General features: G+C 34.3%; 1 long non-coding RNA gene across 1 annotated transcript; it reads right to left on the reverse strand.

Moving 5' to 3' along the window:
• Positions 1-2214: 2214 nt before the first annotated feature.
• LOC121092000 lies at positions 2215-6249 on the reverse strand. Its single transcript, XR_005829134.1, has 2 exons — positions 4305-6249; positions 2215-3037 (listed from the first exon to the last, which is right to left on the reverse strand). It is a non-coding gene; the product is annotated as an uncharacterized LOC121092000 (long non-coding RNA).
• Between the last annotated feature and the right edge of the window lie 5272 nt (positions 6250-11521).

Raw genomic sequence — 11521 nt, forward strand, 5'->3', positions numbered from 1 at the left:
TTGCAGCCATCAAGCCTGGTCATTTTTTATTGATTTGTTTAAAGAAAACAATAGCTAAAATTCTGAATTCTCATCTCATAATGGGATTTTAATGCCTAAATCTCTGGTTGACCCTGGTTCAAAGTACACAAAGGAGGACATGAAGAACATTTTAATGTTTGTATTATTCTATCTCATTCGTATGCATTACATGATACCGGACTCAGCATGCACCCTGTCCATGCCTTATTTTATCATATGTAAATGTAACCATTCTCTTTTCACTATGACTTTGAAAACAGCTTCCTAAAAATAAACAAGTACATTGAGGGTCATTTTGTAATCAATTCTTTAGATTAAGTGATGTGGCTCAGTGTACCCATTAAAACTGAGATTCAAACTGGCTACGATATGAATGTACTGTAGCTTTCTTAACATTACATTTTGTGCACCTCAGCTGGATATTTTTTGTTTTGTTTTTCTGAAAAATGTTTTAAAAGCCAGGCTGAAAAATAGACTAATTATATGCACTGGGATTCTTTTTAAGGGATATAATAGATTCAAAGACAAAAGCTATTGCTCAAATATTAGATTTGTAGTGATTAAAGTGAACATTTAATGTTTCATCAAAGTACTTTCTATTAGTTTAAAATCTTCCATGAAGTTTTGATGGCATACAAGTATGTTGTATTTTTTGCTTATCCTATTGACCAACTTTATTATAGATCGTTTCCCCTCCCAGCATGCAGTGCTATCAGCCCTCATACTCTTATGACCTTTAATATGGTGCACTATTTATTTCCTGAGTAATTCACATTTTATCACAATCTAAATCCAATGAGGAACAGCAAATACTTTAAACCTGTGTTTCTTCTGAACCTGTAAAACAATATAGCATGGATAGTACCTGTTTTTGAAGAAGAAGCTAGAGGAACTCAGTGGTAAAAAGCAATGGGTAAAAGTCTTTACTTTTTGAAATGTAAGACCAGATATGCAGAGCATATTTTTCTCTATTTCAACTTCCTTTACTACTTAAAAAAGTATTACTGACAAGTGCTATTTTCTTGTATTATAGGAACAAAGCTAAATACATATTTTCATTCATTAAATTTAAATATTGCTGTATTACTGCACTCAGCAGTTCTTTTTTTTCAAGCTATCCTGAGACACACTGCAGCATCTATTTTTGTAGGCAGGATGAACATAGTTGAATGTGATACCAAGTTAGTTTTGACATTCTGTTTCTAAGGAATAAATGTTTGGCTTGCAACCTTTCCATTTTCAAATAAAATTTGAGATTTTCTATCAACTTCCTTTTTAAAAATAACATTTTTCTCTTGCTTAAGTAGCCCTTTTGATAAGAGTAATCATTTTAATAACACATTTGACTCTAAGATCTTCAGTTTGCTTCATCTTTTCTTTTTTTTTCAAAACCTGATTCCCAAGTTCTTTTCTACAATTTTAGGGTATGGACTGATAAACAAAAAAAGCCTTTCCCATTTTTTTTTTTTTTTTTTTTTTTTAGTTTCCGTGATACTCTGATCATTATTCAGATTCTAGTTACACAGAATTCAGATCTTACTTTTAACAGCTAGTGAAGCTGAAGTACATGCCAGCAATGCTTATGATTTCCTTGGAGTCATGCTCCACAGCAGAGCTGGGAGTAGCACTAAGGGGTTCTCATAGCTAGGTTCTAGCTTAAGCTTTCACTGTCCAACTGTAATAAAGGGTAGAAAACTTAACCTATTACTGTCTTTGTGCACTTCTCTGAAAATTGCATTTAAACAGCAGCAATGTCAAGCACAATGACCTTTCTACATTTCATAAAATGTTTTGTATTCCCACCTACTTCCTGGCTGTCTGTTGATGAGAAATTGCTACAAGTACAGAAAATAGCATCATGTGAATCTATTTTTGAAATGCAGTTGTAACAAGAATGGCAAGTAGAACAAACCAAAACTCTTTATCATCTCTAGACTCATAATTTTGTGGTCCATTCTCTGATGACCCTACTACCCTGCTACCTTGCTTCTGCATTTGAAATGGCAAATAAATGACACTTCACTTCCCATCAGACTCCCAACTGTCCTAAACATTACCATCTGTGTTGTCTTTTTGTAAGCTGTACTAACAATAAATGTTTTAGAGTGATTTATTTCTTTCTAAAAAATATTCTTAAAAGTCCTGGACCTCCACTTTGGGTTTTGACTCAAAAAAAGCTTCACACATAATATATTGTCTTTGTCTTAGTGTTTTAGTAAATTGAGAAGGTAGTATCAGGAATGCATGTTTAGCAGATTTTGACACTCATTTTACATTATTTCCTAAAGTTATGTCATTTACAAATTGGAAGTATTGGTAACAAAAATATTTCTAGACATAAAGTAAAATAACATTAACTTCATGTGAACTAACGTCATTCATTTCTTACAATATGCTGTTCAGCACAATATAAGGTAACAGTACTTTACGTGTTACTTGCAGTGAAACAGTTACATAAAAGTGGTTTTGAAGCTTTATTTATTATCTATTATATGATATATATGATCATATAACAGCTTGATAAAACTTTGCATAAGCAATGGTTGACCTTTAAAACCAGCTGACTGTATGTTCAAGGTCAGGTTGTTTCTGGTCTTGTGAATTAGTCCATTAGAGCTGGATCCATCAGTCCATTAAAGCTGTGCAAGGATCTGCTTGAAACAGAGGGCAGACCGTACTCTCAGCATGGTATTAGCTCCATGGTGATGGTTAGGATGTGTTTTTGAAGCGCTGAAGCTATGGAGTGTGTCTCTTCAGGCTGAAAAAGACACATAATGGAAAGGTTTCCCATTTCCTGAGCATGTGGTATAGTTGGTTAAGGAGATACAGTTATGACCTCCATGTAAAGTTGGCATGCTTTCTGCTGATTAGTGCTGACGGCATGTATCAGCTATACTCGGACCATACGTCTTTCACATAGGTTCTTCAGGCATAGGTTCTGGGCATGAGCTGGTTTGTGTATCTGAGTTGGATTGAAGCACGAGTTAGGTGCCAAGTTATCCAGCTGTCTTGAACTCTGAACACGGAGAGTATAAGAAGTCAACATGCCCCTGTAACATTGCTGCAAAAAAAACTGGAAATGATCATAATCTCTCAGACACTAAAAAGACAGGAATGTTATTGATTCAACTGTGAGATTTAAGCACATGAATTTTGCTGAAGTTGTTCTTAAACAATTAAATTATTTCAAGTTCTTTTCTGTTTTACCCTTTCTCTCTTCCACAATGAACTGTAAGTATCACAATTTGATATTGGCTTTTTCACTCTGAAAAAGTCTGTTCTTATGGCCTTGCAGAAAGAAAGTCATAGTCAGAGCACCTTTCAGCAGACAGAGATCTGCATCACGAACATAACTGAGATTTTGGTAGATAACTTTGTAGAAAACCAAACAAGTTCCCAGCAAGTTTATCTACTTAGTCTTACAGCAGCAAATTGACACACAAAATTCTTACTTGATACCTTTGATATGAGGCCTAAGAAAAATATGTAGCTGTCTACCTATGTGTATTTGATCTGTACAAATCTTCTGCCCAAATGATACCACATTTCCAGTTTCAACCACTCTTCCTATATATTAAAAAATAAACTCTCGAAGAGAGAAATAATACAGCTTGTAGCTACATGCTGAAAATACAAGAGACATCATCTTTGAGTCGTTTTATAACCCCAAAATATAAGTATATGATCTCCATGAACACCAGATATTTTCTGAGCATCTGAGATCAAAATTATAGTATATATTTAAATTAAAATAAGAATTCTTAACAAAAAATTGTGTATGTGTTTGATTTGTATATATTTACACATACATATTTAATGTGAAAAACCTGAAAAAAATGAAATTGATGAGATATCTAATAAATCTTAGTTGCTGAAAATAATTCAGTTTTCCTCTCCAGCCTTCCAGTAGTTGCATTCCCGCCTCATCATTGCTAACACAAAGGAGAGAAAGGACTACCAGCATTTAAATTGTTACTAAGGGAACAATATTGCCTCTGTATACAATCTTCAATGGTCACAGCAATGAAATATTGATGGAATTTATAGTAGGCAAACATATTTCTCCAGATGTGTTGTATGTTCCTAAATTAAATTGATTTCCAAGAGTAAATGGTGTATGTATAGTTCTTTGGTTTGGGTTACGTTACTTTTAATTTACTACAGGAAGCCTAGTACCCATTAGTAACTCTGGGTTTTTTTAAGTTTATAAACAATCCCCAAATACCATCTCTTCTCAGTACAAAACAATAGACTGGAAAGACATAAAAATGGTGCAGACTCACCTGTTGCTTGTTTTCAGTTAGTGCTAAAATGCCGAGAGCTATTTTTTGAAGGGGTTTTGAACCAATAGTAGAAGAACTTCAAGTAGTGTATCACTTCTCTCTACTAGAACATTTTAACAACTCAATTAATTGTGGTCTTCAAAACTCTCCCAACAGAATTGGAGAACTGGGGCTATGGAGACAGTGCTAGTGATGTTCTTTCTGGAAAAAAAGTACTTGAGATAAAAACCTCAAAATGTTGATGTCAAAAAATATACTGATGCTGGATAATTAACTTCTGCAAGCATTTCTATCAAAATTTCCACCACCTAATAGAATTTTTAAGACTTTTATGAAAATCTCACTTTCTGGCCAAAAATATTGCTTAGTTCTGACTGGCTCTAATGTTTCATTTTTAAGAATCTCTTTCTAATGCAAGACAGCCTGTCTTATGTGAGAAATAGGAGGGATTTATCTTCAGTAGAGCTGTGACTATTGTAAGAACATCTTCATTTCTGTAAAAACATAGGCAAAATGAAGTAACAGTCTTAAGACAGAAGTCAAATAATAATGATTCAGTGTTGCTAGGAATTTAAAGAGTTTCTATGGTGCTTGTATCTATGATAACAGTTTAAAAAAAAAGTTACAAGCAGTAATATCCTGATGCGATAAACCCAGAATTGTTTGTTTTTCTGTATTTGCTCTTCTCTGCCGCTGCTTTCCTAGCATAACACATTCTGCAACTGTTTCATGCACACCAAAATGAACTTCATTTCTTCTAGGTGGTATAATATGAAAACTATGTATTAACAACAGCAAAAGATTTATAGCTTAAAACTGAGACTTATTTATAATCTTCTCATCCCGAAGTACTGTTTGTGGGCCATCAAGATTATGCCGGGCACGAATATATCATATGCTATTGTGTCAACACTACAGTAAGTTAGCTATGCAGCCAGGTGCCAGCATGGCTATGCAAATAGTGCTACTATTGTCTTATCAGTCAAAACCACTGCCAGAATGCCTGGGAGACAGATTTCAATAAAGAAGGTACATTCTATCTCAGTGAAGCTGACATTAATAATTTATGACTAATCAGTTTATGGAAACATGTTAACAGCAGAATGCTGTGGAGAGCAAGATGGATGTCTCGCCTCCACGTTACCATTTCTTTTCCTCCTACCCAACTCCAATTTTTTTTATGATTAAAAGCCACATAGAGGACTCAGTTCTTCACAAGAGAATGGATTAGCTTATAAAAGAATCATATAGAAATGCTGAGCAGGGGAAGAAGTGAAGAGAAGTCATCTGACTTCCTGTGTGGTAGTAGAGCTCAGCTGGTGCCAAATTTGCCTCAGGTCCCAGCAACTAGGCCAATGTCAGGACATGTTACTAAGAGCTGAATTACTATCAAAACTAGGCTCTAGCTGTGAAGTATAAAATACCAGAAGTCTAAATATTTGCATATTCCAACATAAACTTAATCCACTAAAATAAAAAAAGATTTGTGCAATGTCTCCTTATGAACCATTGCCACAAAGGTGCCTTTTTCTCTGAGCCCATGCATAAAATAGTTAATTAAATGTTAAGTATAAAGTTGTGAATACTATCTGTAAATTAGAGAAAGGAAGATAACCCTTCAGAAAGTTGTAAGCATCCACTCCTGAGATGAGCCACTGAAATGCTTCTGCAAATTCTTCAGTTAATATACAAGTGCAAAACAGTTGGATACACCCAACTGGAGCTTGATAGCAGGAACCTCTTAAGTCTAGAACAACATGCACAGACATCAGCTTGAAAAGATTGGTCTTCCACCATAGCTTGCTTTGAGATATTTACAAGAATGGTCTCTGCAGGTGTGATGGATAGGACAATAGCAGGTTTGAACACCTACTGAGGCTTTACTGGGCTCTTTTGAAATTAGCCGTGAGCATTCAGTTTTTCATGTTACTGAGCCTATGTTTCAGAAAAAAAATAAAAATCCACAAAGAAAATTGAAACAAAAAGTAATGTTTTCATGTAAATTATCAGGCTGCCTGGAATTTATCTAAGCACACTTTTTCTTTAACCAGAGGAATGCGTAATGCTAATAACTGTTGTATCCCATAAAAAGATTTTTCCTTTAGTGTTTGTAGTTAAATGTCATGATACTGAAATCTTTCTTTCAAAACATGATCTTCTTGTTGTGCATCTTCCTTAGATGTCTGGTGCACAGTAGTAGAAACCCTATGGAGTATTAGAACAGTGAAAGACATATCAAGTGCAATAAGTGAGAGCTGCAACATAAATACATGAGCATCAGAATGTGTATTTCATTATACTCTTCTGCTTAGCTGTTTTAACATTTCAAGGTCCTAATTTATACTTCCCAACTTTAACCTGCATATAGTTTATTATTATTAACCACCAGAGATGCTGAGTGCCTTAAAGCTTGTGCTAATAGACTGATGTAATTAAACTGAGCCACATTGCAATGCAGAATGCTTCTGGAACCATCAGTGACAAAAGTAATTGATAAATCAACCACTAATTGACTTGAGATAATGAAGGTAATTTTATGATGCAGTGAGATTGTCACCCAATTAGCTTTGTAGTGAAAGAAGTAAGATTATGTTTACTATAGGAGTTGTGGGCAAATCATTGGTTTAAACAAGATCAAATAAATACGCAATGTGGTAAAAAAGGTATATCATACAGATGATGATTCTGTCTTTATATAGAAACAAGTTTAGGAGCCTTCAAGTTCTGGAAATTTTGTTTTATTTTCTGAGTCATTCATGTATATCAACAGGTGCAGTTATGTAAGGTACTGTGATATTTAGAGGAACCTACAGATCCCTTTCTAGACAAAACTACAAAATGTGACTATTTCAGGATTTCCTAAATAGCTATTTATCTTTTCACATGTGATAGCATCTTTTCCTAGAACTCCTTCTGCAGATGAGATGTTCCATGCATTTCAAGGTGAGTTAACTTCCACGTGAATAAATGGTCATTGTGGACAAATCTTGCTTATTGTTAATTCTAGGAACATTAAAACTAATTTTAAAACAACTTTTTCTTTTAATAGATTTGAGAATAATATGGTTTCAGTTAATCCTTTCGAAACTATTTTGAACTGGCAGATGCAACTTTTATATGATTCCCACTTCAATGACTGGAAGTGTCAAATACGCTTGTTACTATTTCTCAAAACTGGTTATCCAATTTTCTTCAAGGATCAACTGAAAATATCACAATTATAAATTAAAGAAGACTATTCCTGACAGTAAATAAAGATACTTATTCTTGCTTAGTCCACAAAATGAATTTATTTTAGATCAGCCTTGACTTTGAGAACAACTGTCTCCAGCCTGTGAGAATGAGAAAGACATCTAGCTGTGCTGCACCAGCAGATACCAGGCTTTCCTCCAGTCTCCAGAAAGAGCATTCCTCATTCTCAGAGCACCTTCTGCAAGTCGTTCATGACTCTGAGGCCTTCTTTAATTTCCTGGTTATTAATTTCTAAGTAACTGGCTTTCTCCTTCAATGGGAATTATTCCACGCTTCAAATCCTCCTATCCTTGTCTGTTTCTTGAATGCATGTTAAAAGTTTTGTTACAAGAAAAAAAAAATCCACTGTTTTCAAACTGGACTTGAACAAGTGGAAGTTGACTTCATTTATAAAAAGTGGCGTTTTAGGTGAGATTTGAGAAAAGCATTTCTGATATATGCTGTTATGCTTATATTGAAACCTATCAAAACACTGTAACCCACACCTTGCAGAGAATTTAAAAGACAAGTTTGTCAAACATCTTTCAGACATGGTTTAGTTACATTAAACCTATCTCAAAGCCTGTTAAAATAAAAGGATGACCTAGAAATTTATTCAGGAGATCCTTTCAGTCCTATAGCAAGGAATACATAGCTCATAATGTATCATGTCCTGGCAGATATTACTTTCTTACCAGTTTAAATCTCTCTGCAAAGTCCATAAAGTAAGTCCACACAAGTGAAAGTGAACAATTCTTTTCAATTAGTGCCAAAATCTTTAGATCAAATATTGGACATACTCTACAAGCTCAGCTAAGGATTACATTTATGGCACAGAAATGAAATAAAATTCAAATGCAAAAAGCCATTATACTTTCAATAGCTATATAACCCACAGCCTCAGATGACTTCATTACCTTCTGTTCATTTCACTATCAAGCTACAATATGTTCTTCTCTTTTCTTCCCTTCTCCTGCTTTGTGCATTTGTCTTAGGCTAACTAATGTTGCGTGGCTTATATCAGAGCACTAGTTTATTCCATACGGATTGTCTTTCTCTGGATATCATGATAAACTTCCAAAGCCCTTGGATTAATTATAAGCTCCACAATACAAATTATTGATCCCATTTTCAAGTGCAAGAATGTTATTTTTTCCAACTGAAATCAGAATTTTACCCTAGCTATCTTTTCCTTACTTAGAGTTTTCACTGCTTGTGGTTCATCTGTTTGTATATGAAAGATGTGCTCCTTACATTCCTTCTCTCTCCTTCTCTTTTTGTTCTTTTTTACCACTTTCCCACTACTTTCTGTCTGAGGTTCCCATCCCAGCTTTTCTTTATCTTTGCATTGAAAAAGAAGAGAGCGTTAGTTGCACAGAAATCAGTTTGATTGGGTTATAAGTGGAAGGTAGAAAAGATAAGTCAGTGGAATTTCTCCACTCCTCCTTCAAAAATGACACAGTCTCTGAAAGCTTTTATTGTTCTCTAAATTTCCCAGCATATGTGAAGATAAAAATAATTTTGATTTTTGAGAGAGAGAGAGAGTCTAGTTTTCTATGTTTAGGAAGTGATATGTTGTGGCAGCATGAGTCATACACCTTTTTATTTCTCCCTAGAAAAAAGTGCTGTAAATCACTCATCATAAATCGGCACTTTGTTGGTGATTTAGGCAGAGGTGTAGAGGTGTAGAATTTTCACTGATATGGTACCTGTTTCTTGTAAAGAGAAGCATATATATGGAACAATATTCTCTTTTTGGTGCTGTTTTCCATCTTCTCAAAGACTTATTTGCCTTAAATATTGAAAAATAATAAGCATTAAGGCTTAACCTATCTAACTATAGATTTTGTAGTATTTCTTCTCCACAGGCTTCACAGAGAAGCCTCAGTAGTATGAGTAACACCAGATGCAAAAACAAAAGTAATTTCCTGCATGTCACCTGAAAATTAATGGCAAAACAGACAGTTGAATGCAGATTTCTCAATATTGTTTTTTTTTTCACTGTTTACTTTTGTCCAGTACAAATGTTATTTAGAGTCAGTAACCACAGCATCAAAGAGTAATTTTGCATTTCTGTATAGATAATCCTAGTATTTATATCTGTGTATTATAGAGACACTTTGTTTAACTAAGACCCGCATTCTGATTAGTACTTTCAAAAAACTTTTAAAAGCCTCTTAAGTCAATGGAAAAAATTAGACTGATTTCAGAAAGTTGAGTCAGGCCTTAAATAAACTACTAAAATAATTTTATAATTTTGGGGTTGTGTGACTCGTTCTGTCACTGAGTCTGTTCCTTAGTGCCTCTGATTTGATACAGCTTCCATGTCACAATTGAAATTGAGAAGTAAAAAGGCAGCTGTCCTAGACAGATTAAGCAATATTCTCAGTTGATCTGAGGATTGCTATAATTACATTAATTCCACAAAGGAATATCAATTTACCCTTGAAAGGATATAAAAATCCTACTTACAGGACAGCATTTAAATCAAACATCAATTTACATTTTAATTACTGAATTTTTCATATTTGGTTTATTTCACGATCTGTGTCATCAGAATAGTCCACTGTTTCTGAACGTGTTTCTGAAATGTTTCACATTTCCTGAACCAGTGATTGGATTAAGAGTAGTATCTGAAATGTAAAGAAAGATCTAGACAAATAATGTCAATAGGCTAGGAGCAGTACTTTAAGGGACCACAGTTTTAGAGTAGTTTCCTTTTACCAAAAGAGCACACTCACTGCTGATCATGCCATACTCATGTTTAAGACAATACCGGCTTCGGCACTGATGTGAAGGTTTTGTCATAATGTCAGCCATGAGTAGCAATTATTATTTTCTTTCCAAACATAGCATTAGCTATATATGCTTTTGTCACTTCTTGCCTTGAGTAAGGGAAAACCTGACTGGAAAAGGTTCAGTCTTTGGAAAGGACTTCAGCTAGTATAGAACGCTATGAGGCATTTCCTCACATGCAGGAGGGCTGTGGACAGATTATGTAAACTGATGGTTCTCATTTGTGCCTACACATTCACTTCAAACCTGTTACATCCTTAGCCTGCAGCTGGCCAGGTCAGGGGACTGCTACTGAAAGTCAATGCTTATTTTTGTCTTCCTATAGATAACAGCGTGGCTTCTTCCTATCTCCAAACAAATAGGCATATGGATATCCTCTGTCCATGAAAACCTCCACAGATTCAAATACCAAAACCATTGAATATGTGGTATCAAACCTTAAGGTCTTTAGCTTAACTTACTGCAGACAAGCAAGCTTGACTTCTTTATGGCTGCTTCCTTGACTTAAATGAACACAATCATTGGTTCAGAGTGATGTTTGCCTCAGGTGTTGTTTTTTTCTTTTAATCTATTCAACAATATGCTTAATCTTCAGGACAACTAATAAGCATTGTTAGTGGTCTCTTGTCACATTACTTCTACTAATATAACTTTAAGCAACCAATTGAGCCATTTATCTCAAATGACTAAAGATATGCTGAAAATGTAAATTACCCATGCCAATTATAAATTTCTTTTTGTCTTACTCACCTGGGATAGTTTCCATAGATGTGTTAAAAATTAATTTTAAAATTAATTAATTGGAAAATACATTATCCATTGTAGGCATCTGATAACACTCATCTCTCTAGTATCTGAGCACATTATTGTGCTGCTGATTTTTAAAGCCATAATTCAGTTTCCTATTTTGTGTCTGTACTGAGCCTACAAAAAACCATGGAGGTAGTATGTATATATGTATATACATACATATGTACGTATACAGTGCAGTTATCTTTTGTAATATGTAAGTGAAAAAATACTTACAAAAATCTTTCTCTAATAGTTAGAAAATTTCAAGTAGTTTCAAATCTGTACTCAGTGTCTGAAAAGCTTAGGCATAAAAATTGCAATTGCTATGAGTCTCTAGGTTTCTTTTATTATTTTTTCTTAATGACAGATGAAGTTAGATGTAGCTCCTATCAGTAATT

Source organism: Falco naumanni, chromosome 7 (genome assembly GCF_017639655.2).
Source record: "Falco naumanni isolate bFalNau1 chromosome 7, bFalNau1.pat, whole genome shotgun sequence".
Taxonomy (NCBI): Eukaryota; Metazoa; Chordata; class Aves; order Falconiformes; family Falconidae; genus Falco; species Falco naumanni.